General features: G+C 46.0%; 1 protein-coding gene and 1 long non-coding RNA gene across 3 annotated transcripts in view; one reads left to right on the plus strand and one right to left on the minus strand.

The window, feature by feature from the left end:
* The window catches only part of LOC139048005 (uncharacterized), a 353,724-nt gene that overhangs the window by 241,703 nt on the left and 91,422 nt on the right, over nucleotides 1-20,599 (minus strand). The gene's annotated exons all lie outside the window — the stretch shown is intronic.
* LOC139047482 (uncharacterized) lies at nucleotides 15,281-19,529 on the plus strand. The gene is made up of 4 exons (XR_011507169.1): nucleotides 15,281-15,616; nucleotides 16,811-16,867; nucleotides 17,928-18,118; nucleotides 19,417-19,529. It is a non-coding gene; the product is annotated as an uncharacterized lncRNA (long non-coding RNA).

Here is a 20,599-nt window from a genome sequence, read left to right on the forward strand (position 1 = left end):
TTGGCTGATATGTTGGCGTCTGGTACGCCGATGCAGTTCATGTATCCATCGCCTCGGCCGAGACGCTGAGTACGCTCGCGCGGCGCGCTCGCAGATGTTTTACGCCTCTCTGACCTGGCAGAGAGCCTCAAGCTCCCAGCCAGGAATGCCCGCTGGCTCTTCTTCGTAGGTGGCGGAGCAGCGCAGGCTGCTTCTGCCGTGAGGGCTGGTAGCGCTACCGCCGGTCCATTCTGCGTTGTCCTGAAAGTCGCGGAGAACCATTGTGCCACTGCCCCCTGCCATGACACTTCGGCGTACGAATTCCCCTGTACAAATGAGAGTCGCTTTCGTGGCTCTTTAAAAGATATATTCTCTTTCACTTTGAGGGTTTTTACCTCCTTCTTGTACTTCTGTGATGGACATGACCTGGAGTATGCCGAGTGCACAACGTCGCTGTTTGTGCAGAGAGGTGTCTCATCGCAGCCGTCAGAAGGGTGTTCGTAAGAAGCGCATTTTGCACAGGTGAGACAACCTCGGCACATCTGCAAGCCGTGGCCGATTCGGTGCATTCGAAGCAGCGGCATGGGTTAGGTATGTACTGTGGAACATGGACTTTCATGTAGCCTGTTTCGATGTATTCCGGTGGTGTGCTGGTACACAAAGTCAAGATTAGGTGTTTGGTGTGGATTTCATTGTTATTCCGTGGGATCCTAATTAGTTGGACATTCGTACCGTGTTGTTCAGTCTGAACCTCCAGGAACTGAATTTCGGTCAAATCTAGGTCTTGTTCGGATATTACACTTCGTGTGCTGTCTGGAGTGCTGCGGGATTACAGTGATCGGAGTGTTTCAAAGCTGCACAAGTTCCGACAATTTGCGGTGCTGATGTTTGTCACGGACTTTCAGCAAAAAGTCACTGCTGGCACTTCCGGGCTTTTGTAACCAGTACCTATTTGTTGAGGTAGATACTTCGCAACTACAAATAGTGACAGTGTTCAAGCAGTCTTTTCTGCATATTCACAGTGAATGACGTGGTATTTTGAGTAGATCTCTTGGAATTGCATGACAAATCTGAGAGTCATCGGTGCACCCTCTTTCCGAAAGAAAGCGATTAAGTAGGCGAAGAACAGAGCTTAAAGCGATGAAAAATTCATCTTATTTCAGCAGTTATGGAAGCCAACCACCACCGAGGCCAAGAGGGGCAAACACTGGTAACCGAAGGAATCGATGACTGCAGGAGTACATCTCTGCTATAACCTATTATAATACACCCATGGTAGGAAAAGTACACGAGGTTAACCCTTGCTGCATAAAAAATGAGAAATAAAAAGAAATGACGAGAAGACAGGAAAGCTTCAAAGTGAGAGAGAAAGACGAAGATTGGGCAAGACAACAGGAAATCGCAACTACGGACTTCCCGGATAGCTCAGTCCAGAGCTCCAGAATACGTGAAGCCAAGGACAAAGGGGTGTGTTGCCTCCACCGAGGTGCCTTAAAGGTCCAGACACTGCGCATCTGCTCAACCCCCAGGATCCCCCTTTTCCTGGACACGGCTATGCCACTCATGGTTGGAAGCGGGCGGGTCGTGTGCTCGAGTCCATGGTGTCGCAACACACCAAACGCCTGCTGACGCAGACGCCGCTGTGGCGATTTCCGTATTTCCGAACCGATATGAACATTAATCATTTTAAAGCGGTCCGAAGCATCGTTTTTTCCTCCGGAGCTGAACCTGAACCAAACCAGAAAACATGCAGAAGCCTGAACGCGATGCGCCACCGAACCGGAAAACTTTTATGTCCTGGTGCTCTCCGTTACTGCGGCGTGCGAACTGCCGCCAGAGAGAATATTTAGGCACCTTGCCGTCTCGCCGGACGTCACCAGAACCCCGGCAACGCACTGCATGGGCCAGCCAGACGCGACCACTTAGGCAACCTTAAACTGGTGCGGCAGATTGTTGACCTTTAAGCCCGTCTTAATCTTGGGCAGCGCTCTCTACGTGGTAGAACCCGTGTCGTGGAGGCCTTCCACCCGCCAGCATTCGCGGGTTACCTCGGTGGCCGCCAGCGCCGTACGGACTTCCTGCTGGGTGAGTTAAGTCAGTAGGCTGCGTTTCTTGTTTCATTGCATTTTTCTGCAGAGAACAGAATCCTTACCCAGCACATATGTGCTGGTGCTTTGTCCTACTGTTCCCGCCATTGCGGGAGAAGGCTGCTTGAATAATGAAGGGTTGTTCTTCCCGAGCGTTTCAGACGTCATCTGAACCTTCAGGGGCCCCAAAGCTCTTTCTGGTACGACCGCACCTGTGGGCAGGTCCGGCTATCCGCACGCATGCACATGCGCAGATGACAATGAAATTTATTCAGCCGTAGGCACGCTTACAACTGTGGTATGAATGAAAAGTACGATATAAGTTACAGCACATGTAATAGATTCATGCGTGATGTAAACAAAACAGATTAGCAAAAAAAAAATAAAAGGTATCCGCTTGACACCGGCTTTGCCACGCACAACAACGACGACAACAACAAGAACAACAAAAAAACATCATTACAGCGTCCACGCAAAAGCATTATTGTCAAACTCGAATGCTCCTCAGGAACGTTTCCAATGCAGCAAGTGCGTGCCTTCACATTTTCACCTATTCCCTATCTTCAGAACCTCCGGAAAAGCCCTAGATGGATGAAAAAATTTGGGAAAATATTTATTTTACCACAAAAATGTCAAAGCAAGGTCTCAAAAGTATGTGATCAGTACGCATGTAACGAAGTTCTTTTATATTAACCTGAAAATTTTTCTTCTGGCCTCCGGCACGGAAACCACCAATCGGTTACACGAGAGTACGTGACCTTTGTAAGCTGGCGGTGAAAGTCAACCGTTAACCACGGACCATTGACCGCCAGCGACCGAGGACAAAAACGAGCGAATGGACCAACGAAACGCATTCCTTTTATTCTATGAAAAGCAACACGACCGGTATAGACAAGTACGGCAAAATATTCTCGTGCAGCCCTTCTTCCCTACGTCAGTAGATCCTGCTTCCGAGACTAGAAGTTCTCTGCGATGCTGCTCCAATTGCATACTGGACTCGCCCGCTGCACCCCCGCCCCGTCATTTGGAGCTGATTTGGGTGCCCGCGCACTGCGGGAATCCTGGTAACGAGGCCGCCAACCTCTTAGCCCGAGGTTCATTAAACCGTGCTCTTGCGGCCTCAGATCCGGGATTCACGAAGGAGCGCGCGCAACGTTTCAACGAGCTGACGAATGCCTCCAAGGCATCGCGTCAGCTGTACCCCGCACCGCACAAATCCCTTAGCAATCGACAAGCAACCCTTTGGCGCCGATTACAAACTCACACTCTCCCATCTCCTCTGACTCTTTCTCACTATCACCCACTTTTCCTCACATCAGCCTTTAAACTCTGTCCCGAACCTCGCGCTTCTGCTCTCCACCTCCTTTCTCATTGCCCGGCGGATCCTCCCCCGCGGGGCCTCGAGCACCTGAAGACCTGGGAGGACTGGGAGACTCTGTTGCGCTCTGGAGACCCGGTCGTGCAGACCATGGCTACTGATCGGGCTGCCAGCGTTATGGAGCGAAGCAACATAAACGCTTGAGTGCAGTAGGGTCGTGCAGGGGCCCAGGAGACTGCGTGCTCCAAACTCCTCAGTTTTACAACAAAGTTTTTATGATGATGATGAACGGAGATCGCCGTTGTGTTGCCGTACACATTTGCGTTACCATAAACACAAGGAAGACACAATTGCACGCGTGTTTTCTTGCGTGCCAAGTCCAACTAGCTCATTGGGACCATAGGCGAGAACGTCATGCCACATAATACGAACGAGAGCACGTGCGCGCCAGTTTCAGTTCTCCCGCAAACTTACCACTGTCCTTCGCGTGCGTCACGAGAGAGAGCGTGTCGATTTCCCCCATTATTTTCTGGTGGCATCCAATGCTTTGAGATGTTGTGTTAGTTAGAATGCCCCACTGCATCGGGATTGGCGTGTATCCCCCAGTCCTTTTCTCGTAGTGTAGATAACGCTACCAAGACCGTGCGCGAGATTGTACCATCTTCGGTATCATACAGGGCATAGTGGAACATGCTGTAACCTTTTTTCGTGATAATAAATCAACATTGTCATCATGCCATCGTCATCACACTATCGCGATCATCATCGTGGTTTCGTATGTTGTCAAACACACGCTGGACTCACGCACACACAATTGCTTCGTGACACATACTCGTTGTTCCTTGTGGCAACTCTTTGAAGAATCACAACGTTTGCTGGATAGCAAGTTATACCTGCAAAATGCATAGCATAACACCGATTCTCACAGTGCGCGGGGATCTTGACATCTTAAAGCGCCTCTCTTAGGTGCCCGCACCGCGGCAGGTATGGTATCATAACTGGATTCTTATATGCTATGTTTTGCGATTGTCCATCTGGGCAAAAAAATCCCGCAATGGGCTGGTCTGCGCTCCTTCGGCTGGCACTGTAGCGTTGTCTTTGAGAGCTGCACTGTTGTCTAAGAAATTAGGTCTTTGAATAAATGTTCACAAAGCAAGGTGTCGTAAATTATATATTTGAGACGACCACCATAACTATACAAGCAGAGAGAACGAGGGCGAACAAACGAAAACACCGCAGAAAGCGCCCGGACAACGGCCGAACTGTAGCAGACGACAGGCGCGAGTACTTGCCCTGACGTCACGCGAGCGGCGCTCGTGGCGCCCCTGTAATAGCAATATGTTCCTTCCCTATGGCCCACTAGCCATCGCACTGTCGAGAGGTTTGTAGCGCACACAACCACGTTCGCAATGGATGGTTACGTTTGTGCTTCGAGGCCACGGTGCATGTTCCCCGCGTCCATACGCTGGTCAAGTTGAATCCGGAGTCTAATTATAATCATATTGAGATCGTGGTTCTCGCCTGTAAAAATACACAAAATTATTGTCATTATTTGAAATAAGCGAACGTGCATGGGTACTTTGTTAACATTCCATTGGCGGCCGCACAGGACGCAGCATCTGTGGTTCTCTCCTACCACACAGGCCAGTATCATTGCCAAATCTTGCTATTTACGCCAATGTGTACGTTGGTGTAGTGCAGCTTACAAGTGAAACTCGATGAATTTCAAATTTCAGCCCATTTGGCAGCGTGTTCTTTAAAAACAAAATCCGCCTTACACCGCCGCGTTTTGCTTCAATATGCATTCAGTGTCTTCCGTAACATTAAAGACATCAGATGTACGACGTCTGCCCCAAGGGCTCCTGCGTATACGTTGAAACAAGATCATTTCGGAAACTATCTGATAAATCAACGTGGACACCTTCAAAATAGAGTCCATTAGACAAAATGCTTTGGTTTCACCTCTTTTCTAATTTCTTGGAAGCACGCTTGGAAGTCCGCTTCTGCTAAGTGTCGTTTGCTATTGAATATTCCTCACAACCCCCAAATTCCGCCCCGGCTACAACAGTGTGCACTTGAGCAACAAAATATTATGCAGAAACCATCAACTATGATAGCCAATGTAAGCAACTCGCGCGAAGGAACGGACGAACGTGTAAGCGAACGACACTCTATTCTCCACCCAGCCTCCCCCCCCCCCCTTTTTTTTTTCACTGCAGCCCGTCCTCATTGCATGGTTGCCCAAGAGCACTGGCCCTTTCACTTGACGCCTGCCTTTGACTTCAAGGATTTTGTTTCGCTGCAGCCGTGGAGAGCGAACGGCTCCACTTCTTACGTGGCGTGTTAGAGTCAACGCCGCCAGCATTCGACAAAACGCTCGTCAGCGCATGTGGTGTATTTCTTGTGGGCGAGAATTCGCAATGAATTCTCGTCCTCCACATCGTCCATGACAGGTTGGTCACCGTGAGCGACCAGCGAAACGTGCCACGAACGAGGCTCATTCCACTAAACGTGTCACTAGGGCTCATTTTCCTGTGCGGCATCTTCTGGAATCGAGTGGCGCGTCTTAATGTGTAACAGACATTTCAAGGGTGCCTCCCCTCCTTTTTCCTCTGGATCCACCTTGCTATTCGCATGCCCAAGAACAGGCGCCCTTTCACTCCGATTGCTTCGACCAACGAGTGAGCGAACGATCTATCGAGCCCAGCGCTCTCCTTCCTCTCCGCGCCACTGGGTATCGCGATAATTTACGCACGACTGCCACACACTCCTCTTCCCGCCGACCTTCTTGACAACTCGATTGCCCGAGAACACGCGCCCTTTCCCTTGGCACGTTTCTTCGCCTTCCCTCTGCCAAGTCTGACCATGATTGTACCACATACCTAGCACGAGAAAGGCAGAATAAGCCAAAGAAGCCTATTCGATTTAGAAGAAGGCACAGGCGGGTTGAATTCGGCAATTGGGGAGGGTTTTTCAACTACCAGCACAATGATCGAAGTGTGGGCCAAACACTGGCGCACTATGAATGCAGAAAACGCCAAGGCAATGTTGGGTTGTATAGTTTCCAGCATTCCTCTCGCAACAAGTTCGGTCGCAGGCGATGCGCACGTTTCTAACGTAGAACCTCTACATTTTAACGCAGAAAGCAGCCTTGACAGTTTGACCTTCAAAGTAGATATTCGTGGCGCAGAATTTTATGGTAGCTAAAAAAAAACAGACACATTCAACAACCATTGATTCTTTCCTCTCTTGACTCATGCATTTATTTTTTGCTTTGGCTTGGCTCAGCTCACATTTTTCATTCCTTGTTCTGCATTAGTACAATTCTGTTTCTTCACCGATGACGAAACCTTGCAAGAATTTATCGGTTTTGTAAAAAAGAAGTTCGCATTATACCAACAATATTTTCGTCGCTCCCTCTCCTTTCGCAGTTCCGGCACCTTCTGGGTGAAAATATTTTTCCTTTGCGACATGTCTCTCAAAATTCGGTAAATAGATGTTTTCCGCAAACCAAATGCATATGATATAATTCTAACAGTGATTAGGTGGTCACTGAACACAAGAGAACACCATCGGCATGTTCGGCACCGTTAGCATCGCCATTGGCATGTTTTTATCCCCGCACGAGGCTGGTTGGCGACTGTTCGTCGATGTCTATTTCGACATGAAAATTAAAAAAATTGGGGGTTTCGCCCTTAGTGGAGAGCTCAACGAAGTAAGGACAGTAGTTTTATGGGTCGTGTAAACTTGTAAACATAGTATGCCTAACTAAATTAAAACGCATGGTATCACGCGCGCATACGCAAATATGAGCACATATCACTCTATGACTGCGGAAACTCGCTGTCAAACGCTAAAGTGAGGAAGCGCGGAAGCAGCAACGAGGGAATTATTCTTCGTGCTGCGTCTCGCAACAACGCCATCTAAGCCGTGAAAACACTGTGCACGGCGCAGTCTGTCCCCGTCGCAGATGGCTTTCAAGATCAGCGGCCTGGGTGGGCGAGCGCGGCCGCCCGGGCAGCCTGGAGTAAAACGCACCCTCCCTCCCTCCCGTCCCCCCCCCTAAACGTCGCGCGTGATAGAAGTCATCTCGTACTTTCTCGCTCTCCTCGCTTGCGTGCACGAGATTGAGCCCCGATCGGCGACTCAACCTCGCAGCTTTCCACTCACACGAGCAGCACACGGCGCGCTGCCATGATTTTATCGAACTTGGACTTTATAAGGAACTTCATGGTGACGCCGACGGCAGAAATGCATACGGATTGGTGCGCATAAAATTCTGCCTTTTCATGTGCAGCAATCCGGCCGGTACAAGAGGTTAACCGAGTTTTCCGACCGGAGCGGCTACACCATGGCTTCCCTTCTTCCCATTTTATTGCCGAGTCACTGCATGTTTTCTTAGGGCAGACCTCGTTCATATGTTTCAGTGCTTGAATGGTTTACCAAAACATATCTTCGTAAAGTGATATGCGTGTTTAGAAAAAGTTTATTTCGACAAGAGACGATACGAACACTGAGTCATAATCACGGCACAATTACACGCGGACGATAACATGTAAGAAACGAAACACAGCGCGTTGTCAACGCGAGTAGTGTCCGAGTCCTCACGCACCAACATATAAACACGTATACCCACGGAAAGGCACAGTTACACATAAACTAAATGCCACATGTACAAAATGATTTTCAATATATACAGTGTGCACAATGGTTATATACAATGATGATGTGATAGAACACTTTACACAATTTTGAAGTGATGTGCACGAGATGTGTATACACAAAAATGATCATGTATACGAGAGGACACACACACAGAAATCACGGGCACCTGCATTCTATGTGCATTAAATGAATAATTCTGATGGTCTGGCTACAAGAACCAGGCTGGACAAAAATTCAGCCATACGCGTCCATTAGCCACCGACAGGAAACGACATGACCACTGTCGAAGGAACTCTTCTTCTCCAAGGAAGAACAACTCATCCGACAGAAACGACAGTAGCTCAGAGTAGGGCCTCCCCATAAGTGGAAATAGAGCGCGGTGACGACGTCCCATGGCAACTGCCTCGCACCGGTTACGCCATAGACAGAAGGCCCCCGCAGCAATTAAAAGTCGCGCGAAGCGGCCACGTGAGCAGCGACCAGATGTAATAAAGCGGTTAACCCCAAGGCCACGAAATCCAGTATGCATGGCCCTCCAAAATATCCTGGCAACGACGCATTGCAGCAGCACGTGTTTATTGGATTCCTAAACTAGCCAACTACCTACTGCTGCCATTGGAGCCAGAATACCTCTTCTTAGCGTGGATGTTATCTTCAGCAAACCCTTTTCTCAGCCTGGATGCGGCAGTGCCATTTTTCAATAAAATTTTCTGTATGCGTCACAGCCATGCCCGTGGAGAACATATATGGAAGAATTTCGTGTATTAAGAGAGTCTTTCATTTACGATTTCTGAAAGTTCCTATCTTTTTTTTTGAAAAGCTTGAATGTGTGGTTTAAAATATGACCTTTCGTACTTATAACCGGCAGGTGTCTAATTGGTTGCTCGCTCATTTGTTTGTTTCATAGTTACCGAGCTTTTTTCACTTCTGTAATGCCCCCGGCTGCTGCCATCACCCGTGCTTTTTTAAAAGCGAATTCTTTCTTTACCAACATCGACAGATTTCGTGAGCGTGGCTTGACTTTTTGCTTGGTGAATACGCCAACTAATCACAACGGAGCACACACACGGCGTGCTTCGCTGGGTTCCTTGTAGCAGCAGCTGCCTTCGCCGATCCGTGGCTGCACGGTAATGAGGAAGTAAATGCTTCTTGGGGATAGAATGCATTTAAATTTCAGTATGCACGCACGCGCATGCTGCCTCTGAAACAATGACGAGTTCAAGGCATTGATTCGGGCTTGTCGGTCTGCGATACTGGGAGCCTCAATAGCGCAAGTGAAGTTTTCAATACTTTCAAAACTGCTCGCATTGACCTGGTCGTAAAATGGTTTTTTCGCGGTGAAACAAGAGGCGGCGCGAAGCATTCGCTTTTTCCTGCCGGCGCTCTTCATGACGACAGCATTGTTACAGCGAATGGTCGGGGTCATCGACTGAGATATGTTTATATTGGCATGTGCTCCTGTGACTCCATGCTTGTCATAGGCGAATCTCTAGAATAGCAGCTTGGGCTTGTTGGTTTTCCATCCTGCTAGTACCAGCGCAAAATGTAGACAAGAGACGGGAGTAGAAGACACCACAAGCGTTGACTTTCAACAACGTTTATTTTGAAAGAAACACGGCTTCTTATAACCATTGCCCACACGTGTCGCAGTCACGGGATCGCACATCATGTGAAACGTGCACTTTTTTCTTTTTTGCACTCAAGATAGTGGCTGCACATGCAAAAGCTCAAGTTCTTTTCTTGTCAGTAACAAGGACGGCGTGCTAACACATTGCTCACGAAGTCTGGTAGTCTCGGCTGCCTGAATTATCTGCCGGAGCAGCTGGTTATTGTGCTTCCTCAGCACTTTACAGCGTCTGAATTCAGACGCTGTAAGCGCCAATACAGGGCCTGTTACAAGGCCAATACGGGGCCTGTTACAAGGAGATCATCACTAGTCGTAACGTAAAAGCCAAAAATGCTGCATTATTAGACTGCAAGAAAATTAATTAATAAACCAAAATCAAAAATAACTGTTTGTCGTGTTATAGACGACAAGAACCGAGGGAACCGATTTTGTGTTAGTAACAGCTAGCTATATAAATTCGACGGATAATGGAGAAAAGGAACGATTAGAAGAAATTATTTGTAGTTTTTGACTAATATATAAAAATTAGGAGATAAGGAGAAATGAAGGAAACGAAGACAACTTGCGGACGGCGTGAGTCGAACCCACAACCTCCGCATTACGCGCGTATTGCGCTACCAATTGTGTGACAGTGACGGCAGTTCTCACGTCCGCATTCCCGGATGTTCATGTATGTGCACAAGATATAAACTAAAAATTGTTAACCAGGGTCTTATCTCCGTCGCAATCCCGAACGCAACACTTGCATTACCGATTTTGTTTCTGCATTGTTTCAAAAGCTGTGTGGTTCTTTACTTCTGATATTCGTCATACTTCGTTCTGCTCGTGGGGAACATTAACCTGATTTTTAACAGTCGCTTGTTGCTAAATATTGGTTTAGCTTCAATATTCGAGAATACCGAATAGTTTAATTTTCAAAAACGAATACGATATAACACGCCAACCGTTCGTGTTACAATCTTTTGATTATTCGCCCACCTTATAGTAAATACATTTGTAAACATAAATCCCTCAAAAAAGCTTCTTGCAAATTCAATCTTTTCCTTCACGTGTGCGGACATGAGACGAACATGAAACGCGTAGGTAAGTGATTCACCTAGCGTTATGTTATATTTGAATGTTCCAAAACACTTGTGTTCTTAACTATCCACTTGAGAATTCTAGCCAGAATTTCAGGGACTTAGGGTGCGATCTTGTACGCGTTCCAAACTCGAACGGATGCGGTCCGTTCTTTCCGTCGCGAAATTGGCGGTCCGTTCCATTGCGTTCGTCCGATAGCAGACAACACGAAATGATTGACAGCAGATATCACTTCACAATTGACGTCATGGCGTTCGTCACCGTTCGAACTGACCAACTGTGTGCGGCTCGATAGAACGGACCGCCTCCGTTCTATTTTGGAACGCGTACAAGATCGCACCCTTAATGTCCCACATCAACGACACGCTTCAGAAAATTTTGCGACACTAGACTGTTATGGTTCGTCATGTGCGGTTGATAACGAGATCTGTCAATGACACAGATAACTGTCACTGAAGCAGTCTACAGCCTCTTTTTTTTATTGCAATAGTAACCAGGTAATCCGCAATGAAGGTCGTTCTGAATGAAATGAAGAGCGTGCTCCATCCATTCATGTGCATAAACTTCGGTATAATCCCCAATGAATAATTTACAATCAATTAACGTGTCCTTATAGCATTAAATAAACGAACAAGTCGTTGTTTCTTGGTCGGCGACCAAAAAAACGAAACCTACCTAGCCCCCACCCCTACCACGCCTGGTGGGTGCCTGCTCACACCCCTTCCCTTGGTAGAAGCCCGCGGTGTCAGGCTTTGTGGTGAAGCGCAGGAAATGCGAACGTGTGCTGCAGATGTCAAGGGGAAAACTATAGACAGGCTTAAAGCAGTGGGATTCCCGTTGTTGACGTGGAACTTTTCCGAACAGCTTAGCGATGGCGCGGCGATCCCAAGAGGCACGTACTGCAGAGATCAGTTTTCAAATCGCAAACCTTACATATACTATATTCAGAAATATTGTTTGTCTGGATTATGCAGTTGTTTTAGCGGCACACAAAAGGGACGGCATATGTGCGAAACGTTTATTTTTTACCGGCGTTTCAGGCGGGTTCCGGCCTTCTTCACTGAAATCTCTCTCGCTTTCTCTTTCTCTCTCTGCAATATATATATATATATATATATATATATATATTACTCCCAAGGTTAGTTCTCGTAGTAACACATAAGTACCCCGCAAAGTGGAAGGAGGCACGGAGCCGCGGTAGCAGGATTGGTAAAGCATCGCACGCGTAATGCGCGGATGTAAGAAGCAACTTTTCGGTGAGATTACCGCATTGCGCCAATGGTGAAATCAAAGCTCGATGGACGCACTCCATAGCCACAGCGATACCGAAACCAAACAAGCAGATATATTGTCGAACATGCACCGAGGATCGCTCACAGTTACTGCGTGCGAGCTGGCTGAATCAGAAGCCCTGACACGCATATCGCACTTTCTAGAAATATAGAATCAATTCCATCTAGCACAGACAGGGTTTCGACTAAACCTTGGCACTCGTGACAGCATCCAGCTTGTGGAGGTAGGTGTAATGTGCCGCAAGACGATCGGTCGAGTACACCGCCACCCGAGCATCCTTGTGGTGGCTCACCTCCCAAAAGATTTTCACACTGTGGCGCACGAGGAGATGATCGAGGCCGCACAGAGGCAGGGAAAGAGAAGCCGCCCACTCAACTTTGTCCGCTCCTTTCTTCAAGAGTGCCGTTTTTCCTTCCGGGTAGACGGAAACCTCGGGAAAGTGTACCCAAACATGGGGGGAGACCCACAAGGCTCCACACTGTCGATCTCTGCTGTTTAACTCTGATAGGTCCGGCTAAGCGATTAGAGGCCATTTCCAAAATGGGCTTCCCAATTGACGTGGATAACGTTACGTTATGGACTTGGTCACGACCAAGTAACGATTAGAAAGAGACCCTGCAGGCGGCACATAACGTAATTGACCACTGCCTACACGCAATTTGGGGTGGGGCCATCTCCAGAGAAGACAACGTACTTGGGGATCCGGAACTTCACGCAGGGCGAACCAGCTCACCTCACGTGGCGCACCATTGCAGTGAGCAGAAAAACCAGAACGCATACTCGGGATACCTATTAACCACACCGGCACAGTGTATGCGTGGATCGCTCACCTTCGTCGGACCTGGCACACGACTATGCACCTCAAAAAACAGATCTGGTTCGGCACGTGTGCAACAAGTACCGACGTATGCGAAAAACTTGTTAATGGTTCGATGAAATGGCGAGCGTATATATGAAGCACGCTTTTAGGATCTTCTTCCTAGGACACCCTGGACAGTGCTCGGTACTTCTCAGAACACCTCCACGCGTCATTACGAGGCTTCCTAAACACACACGTTGCGAGGAGTTCCATAGATATGCTCCGTTGCGTACTCTCCGCGCAACCATCGATGCACCGAACACTCTAAGAAAAAAGAGAGTAAAAAGTGAGTCACGGCAACTTGACTCTCTTTTTTCTTCCGAAGACCCACTTTTACGCGAGTAGAGTCAAAAAACAAGAGTCAACATTTGCGCGTGGGTCGTTTGACTCTCAATAGCACGCGAAGAGTCGTCGTGGAAGATCACCATTCCTCTGGTATTTGAGATGAGTCTGGCGAGAGAAAGATTTTAATGCAGGAGAAGAAATACCAGATAAACTCTTCTGTTTTAGGCAGGCCCTCGGGTTCCTGTCCTGGTTGTAATGCGGTGTATCATTCTTTCATCCTTGTCATGTTCTGCAATTACTTCGAACTCTATATATTGATTTTCCTTGACCATGTTTGTTGATACCTCGCACGCTTAAGCGATAGCTGGTTTCCTATGCTAAGGAAGACCTGGATTTGCCACACTGGATTCTGACCATAAGTAAATCTAAAAAAAAGTATTGGCTACTAAATAGAGCACAGCAACGAGATCAGTTCAGTAGGCGCACTCAACAGTGTCGATTGTAAGTGTAATTCCGCGACTTAAAATTTAATTTTGAAGATTTAAGTTCAAAAATCAAGATCTTGTTATGAGGCGCACGGTAATGGAAAGCTGCAGATTTATTTTCAGCAGCTCGGGTTATTTAACGTGTACGGAATCCACGGTATACGCGCATTTTCGCATTCTGACCCCGTTGGAATGTGACTGCCGCGGTTGTGGTTGGACCCGTCACCTCGAGCTCAGCAGCGCAACACCAAAGCCACTGGGCTACCGCAGTGCGTTGCGTTCCGCGACCAGAAACAAATATTAGTGTACGCAACACTGCTTTGGAACCCCCTAGAAATATAAAAGCAATAACACAGCAGTTTCACCCCAATGCTGCATGAACCACTGCACGAACTATTGCACGAACCAAGGTTCGTAGTTTCATCGGCTGAATAAACTGCAGTAAACATTCGCTTACTCCTGAAATTAGCAAGCACTGGGTCACGCGCGCACGTGCAAACATCAACAGATCTCACTCAATGACGGCGAACACTCGCTGTCACAGCGTTGGTGTGATGAAGGGCGCGAGCAGAGCGTACCGAACGCTTCTGCTGCCTCTTCCTTCAAAGCGTCTCCGAAAATTTGCGCTATCTGAGCACGCCCTTACCTCCCCACCCCCCCCGCCCCCCCACTCCCAGCTTTGCACCCATCGGAAATTATCTCCAAAACAGAGCGAGGGTGGCGCAAGACCGGGCTAGAGCAATGGCTAGAGGAGGAGAAGCGTGCTAAACTAGCGCCTCCCTCTCCCGGCTTGCGCGCGTTTTATCACGTGACCTCCTTAGATACTTGACTTGGGGCGCCCATCCAGCCCGGCTCAGCCTCGAACACTTCCTTTAACGTGCACAGTCAACGGCGCGGGATGGGATCTTATCGCACTTGACTTTATACGTAAGCTCGCGGTAAAACCGACAGATATATTTCGACGGTTGTGCCCATATAACTGCTATCGCAAAATTCGCAATAAACAGAAAATTTTACTGAGGACCAACAACGCTGCTTCTCCACGTCGTGATACAGCGGTGAACGATATTTCGGGAAAATGTGTTGCTAAATCTCCGTCAAACACTACGCTCGCATTTGGTGACAGCGCAACGCAGTCGCAAGAAATTGTGGAGAAAATACCGGAGTTCTGGCAGCTTCAGGTGCACTAGATTATTCAGTAACGTCGGCGGCTTTGTAGTTATACCTTACATCAGAGCAAACTGCACTCGACAGAGATCAAGGGCAGCCGCACTGTTATAGCTAAGCAAATTAAGAACAATTACGCCGCGTCTTCCCACTTCGAGCACGCTCCGACAGCCCAACGATAGATATTTCAAACGTAACCGCACTCGGACGAGCAAATTTTGCTTCTGCGAAGTGAACGTAGCGGGTATTTCAAGACGCGTGTTAAATTCACGGCTGTTTCATTCGTGAGCATTACTTACGTGACGTAAAATTATCAGTGAGCAAAACAGTTTTTGTTTCAACGCAAGGAAAGAAAACCGAAACTAGTTGTGCGGATTCAAATGATCCAAAGCCGAAGCCGTCAGTAGTATGACGCCATTTTTCAATTGTGTTGCATCTCGCGCGAGTACGTTGTCGTCGAGTGGTGGTTCTTTATTCTATGGAGTGGTTCTGAAAGCGCTGCGTTAGGGGCGACTGCAACCAGGCGTTGCGGCAAGTTACGGTGGGAACTTCTGTCCGTGCTGTGTGATTGCGACGAGGACGACTGCCGCCAGCAGCGGCGTGTCGCCGATTTCGTCTTTGCCGACATCGAGCAAGTGCAGCGCCGGAAGTGTTGCGTTTTGCACTGCATTTTCCTTGTGATATGGGAGATCGCAACGCAGAGACGACCAGATGCACACGAAAGACTACCAGCGGAGAGTGACCTGTGCCATATTTCTCTTAACCTCTCAGGTAAGCATATCAGCTTTTGTTCCAAGTTTACAAACGGCGCGTAATCGGCCCTTCCGGCACGGCTACATTTTGCGCCACGTTTCTCTTGGCAGTTCACAGACGTTTCTTAGGCATGCGTGGGCGTATGTATGCGAAAATACTACTGGCAGACGGAAGCCTCAGGAGAGCATCTGAAATTATAGCAAAGCTGTACTGCCATAGATAAACACCGTTCTTAACGACTCCAATGACGAGTGGCCTGTCGCATCGAAAAATCCGTAGAATACCAAGTACTGCGTAACTTGAAGTGTAGTGTGACCAGTGTGACTTTCGCTGGCGAAGACAGGTTGTCGAAAAAACAGTTGTCTATTCTGAAGATTTACTAGCGCTTTAGGTATATTACCGCGAATAATAAAAACGCTACCACGCTGTATGGCAGTGTCAGGCGATGTGGCAGCACAGATATTTTCGTAGCAGTAAGGCGGCTGCATGCACGAGCGAACAGACACAACCCTTTAAAAGCGCTGAAACAGAACAAATTAAATGTGCATTTGGCGTCAAGTCGGAAACACATTGGCTTACAGTATAAGCCGGTGTATAATGCTATTATTTTTTGTCATCTTTATTTTCACGGTTGTAAATATTTAAAAGCATGAATTTGCTGCAACCTTTATATAGTAAATCCTACTAGGCGCACAAAACCTGGCTGTGTTGTGTAGAGAATTTGTGCTATTCCTACTGGATTTTCTATTTTGAGTCCGGTGTTTTATGAAAAAGAGGGTCTTTTTATTTGTAGTCTTATGTGAGTGCAGATATTTGGCAAGCAGAAATGAGTTGATTGCAAAGTTGTATCTCCCGGTGAGCTGCACATGAACCCAAGTTTATCATGTCTTGGCTATTGTAAGGTGCATATAACAATTTTAAGTATATACAGCCGTAGTTGGCTTTGTCACTGTAGCGTATTTTGTAAGAGTAGAATGCTATGATTATATTACTGTTTTCATGCAGAAATACCTTTTTTTCTTGTACCAAGAAACGCTCACATCATTGAATGAAATGAGGTGTGGTGTATTTTTCTACTAATTTAATAAAGGAAATTTTGTCTGCGGTGTATCAGAAATTAGTTTACTTTCCTTTACTAAACAATGCATTATCTCCTCTGCTACTGCTGTTGTTCTGTGTATCTTTGTAATTTTGAAATGTACTTTATTTTAGGTATTCAAGAAATGGCAACATCCAGAAGAAGACGCTATCTTATCCAGCACGTTATGGGTGAGACAGATCGTAGCAGGCAGTTTTGCATATCTCATTAGCATATGATGCTATTTGTTTTAATTTTTGTGTCCACTTTCCTGGCCTTTTTCATTTCAGCATTATTGTGCAAAGGGTAATACATTTACATCTAGATAGAGTAATCGTCCAAAAGAGAGAAACATGGCTGTAGGAGACGACACACATAAGCCTCCTTTGTCCGTATCTCTATGTTGCGCAGTTACTCTGTCATTATCTACCAACAATCACAAATTCTTCATCAGCTACATCTACTAATTCTCCGTTATTACAATTTAATTGATACAACATTGAAAGTACAGAGGTTCACAGAAAGACAGAGACTTGAAATGATAAGAGCCGTAGAACAAGGAGCATCGCTGGAGCCAATGTTTCGACAAAGAGAAGGAGATAAGTTTTCTTGCCAAACATTGGCTCCAGTAAAATTTCTTGTTCTATCACTATTTACGATTAAAAGACAGCATTAGTGCTCTTGTTGAAGTAATATGCATTATGGAATAAAAATTTCCAGGGTTAAATGTCAGGAATGTGAAATTTCTTGTGTATTTTAATGCTACAGCGAAAGCCAGAAAAACAAGATGTAGAGAACCACATTGTTATTTGTCACTACCCAGTTTGGCCAGCTTCATTCAGAGCTTGCACTTTGTTGCATTAATGACCACTGGAATTCATTAATTGAATTGCTTCGTGATTTACTTATATTCAGAGATATTGAACTTGTTCTAATGCAGTTTAACATAGTGCATGTAAAAAATATACAATGACATTTTAAGAGGCTTGCAGTTGACTAGCAAATCACTTGATGGTATGTGCTCAGGTTACCATTGAGCTTCCACGCACAAATCGGATGCACATTTTTTTTTCATTGCTTGGATTTTCATAAACATAAGTACCATTTCTTCTTTGTCGATGTTCTAGTTGTGTTGTAGGACCTAACTGTTTACATTTATTTCTGTTGGTATCCATGTTACACAGACAGCTGAATTTTTCTTGTAAACTGTGACATGGTAGGACTAAGAGCGTTTGTGCAAATTTGCTGCAGGTACACTCTGGTGGCTCCCGCCCCTGCATCCTACGACCACCGTGTCCTCACTATGTTCACTAGGGAGTTCGAAGCCTTTGGCGGCTCCTGCCACTGCGTCCTGCCACCACCGTGTCCTGGCTACGTCCACTAGGGAGTTGGCAGCCTTCGTGATGATGCCAAGCAGGCTGGAAGCTGACAGAACGATCGAGGTAAATACATGTAATTAAGTGGCAAATTTTTGAGTGAAGTGGCTTGTAGCCACTCAGCAATAAAAGAATTAACTTAGAAGCAGTTTAGACTCCCTCCTATCGGTGCAGCAATGCTCAAGTCCATCCATTTTGCCTTAGCCGCCAAGAGGCTATGTGGATTAGACGAAATGCGATGCAAATTTTGAAACTAGTAGAAGACCACTTGTACAATTTTTTTTCTTGCTTGACACAAAACTGCTTTGATAAAGCTTTAGCAATTTAAAAACAATACAGTGTACTTTCATACATGTTATTGGGCATAAATTTACTAGGACTGCCTCAATAGTAAGTATGCCGATAAACTTACAGCAAAACTGACTTTTTTTGCTAGTTTATCCTCATCTCTGTGCACTGCTGCATAATTTATCTTCCTGAAACCAGTTTTTCCGTGCAGCACAAGTCCTAAATATGTGGATTACATAAATTTGCAGCTTTTGCTGTAAGCGAGTTCTATTAAAATAAAGTTAATAGGCCATTTTGTCCATTTTTAATGACCCATAATAAACTGAGCAGTGGCTAATAAGCAGTTCAATTTTTGGTGTAAGGCCTCTCTTTATTGTCGTGAAAAATTTGGCCCCCTTAATGACGGAACAAATTTTTTGGCTATGCCTTTTATGATGCATAGTTTGGTGCGTTACACAAGTATTTCTTGAAATTACCATTTGTCCTATATTGAAGGGCCTCCAGTTTTTCGAAAAGAAATTTAAAGTGGTCGTGTGCCAGGTCGGGAAAGCTCGCACGAAATAGCCTACTTACAGAAATAGGGAGGGCCTTACCCGCCGTGGTTGCTCAGTGGCTATGGTGTTGGGCTGCTGAGCACGAGGTCGCAGGATTGAACACCGGCCACGGCGGCCGCATTTCGAGGGGGGCGAAATGCGAAAACACTCGTGTACTTAGATTAAGGTGCACATTAAAGAACCTCAGGGGGTCGAACTTTCCGGTGTCATCCACTACGGCGTGCCTCATAATCAGAAAGTGGTTTTGGCACGTAAAACCCCATTATTTGAATTTTTTTAGGGAGGGCCCAGTACACTTGACTTTATGTTAAGATACTATTATTGGTCTACAAAAGACGGAATGAAACATTCTGTCCTATAAGCAGCACTTCACATTCATTTATACTTTTGCACATCTGTATACCTCAACTCTGGTGACTTGTGTCTGTTTTCATTATCTGCTTTGTGCCGATGGTCAACTTCAGGTTTGCCCTATGATGGAGAATATTTTGTTGCTTATAGATATGGATCTGTGTTTTTCAGGTTGCCTCGAAATTTTACCCAAGCCGTGCCACACACTTGGGCCAGGCCTCTTGCAAACGACGTATAACCAGGCTCAACGCAGGATGTCGAGTGAGTCCGGAGATCGAGGCAACCAGCGTGCAACCTTTGGTGACCCTCAATATGTTCCACCTATTTCACAGCTGCACTCAGCTTCCACCTATCCAAACCGCATCGTCAGCTGTGGTCACTCATCGAACCATGGATGAATGTTGGGGTGGAGTGATTTGAAGAGACATTTTTTTTTGTCTCTTCAAATCCTTAGCAAATACTTGTGTTATTATAATTAATATGTGTCTTTAGTGCCTAGTTTTTAATGGTTCCTTTCTATTAGAATTCTCGCCATCGATTCCTGCTATTATAATGTATGTCTGTCTTTATGCACAGTTTTTCATAGTTCTTTTGTACTTGTCTATGTAATTGATAGGTTCATACTTCTTGTTATACAGAAGGCTAAAATGCAAACTTACGGCATTTTTTTCTTCCTTTTGATAATCTACAGCACTGCAAAGTGTTCAAGAAATGTAACCCAACGTGGGCTCTGGTGCAGGAAAAATTTAAGAGCAATATAGAGTACTTATTTCAAGCACCCATTATTTTTGGAAAAGTAAAGAATATAGGAGCACAAAAAAGAAAATATTAAACTAGAGAAACATGAGTTCCCCTCATAAGTCTGATAATAATGTGACTTCCCTTCACTGCAAAGACACCAGTAATATACTCGCATACAAGGTTTGAAACAAGAAAGCTATGATGCCCTTGGCATTTCTCAGTGCCTATTTGTCACACTGACGAATGTCAAAGGCATCGTAGGTTTCATGTACACATTGGTTGTGTTACACTTTTGAGTATTGCATTTCTCAAACACAAAGGTTTACAGCAGTGCTTTAAATAGCAAATGCATTTCCTAATTTATTAGTGCAAGAGGAACAGTACAGATCATGTAAAAATGTTTTTACAGACTATATGTCCATGGATGCACGCTTCTGATGACATAGCAGTGACGTGGTCGTGGGATGAATGACTTTATTTCAGATTTAAATATTGGCTTCCAAGTCTGGGTTAGTCTCCTACACTGAATAGTCTAGGTCAGAGCTCATTTACTAGAGAAAGTGAATTAAACTAGGAATTATAAACATCAAAAGATCTTGTTTAGGAAATTAAT

The sequence above is a fragment of the Dermacentor albipictus genome, chromosome 7 (assembly GCF_038994185.2).
Source record: "Dermacentor albipictus isolate Rhodes 1998 colony chromosome 7, USDA_Dalb.pri_finalv2, whole genome shotgun sequence".
NCBI lineage: Eukaryota > Metazoa > Arthropoda > Arachnida > Ixodida > Ixodidae > Dermacentor > Dermacentor albipictus.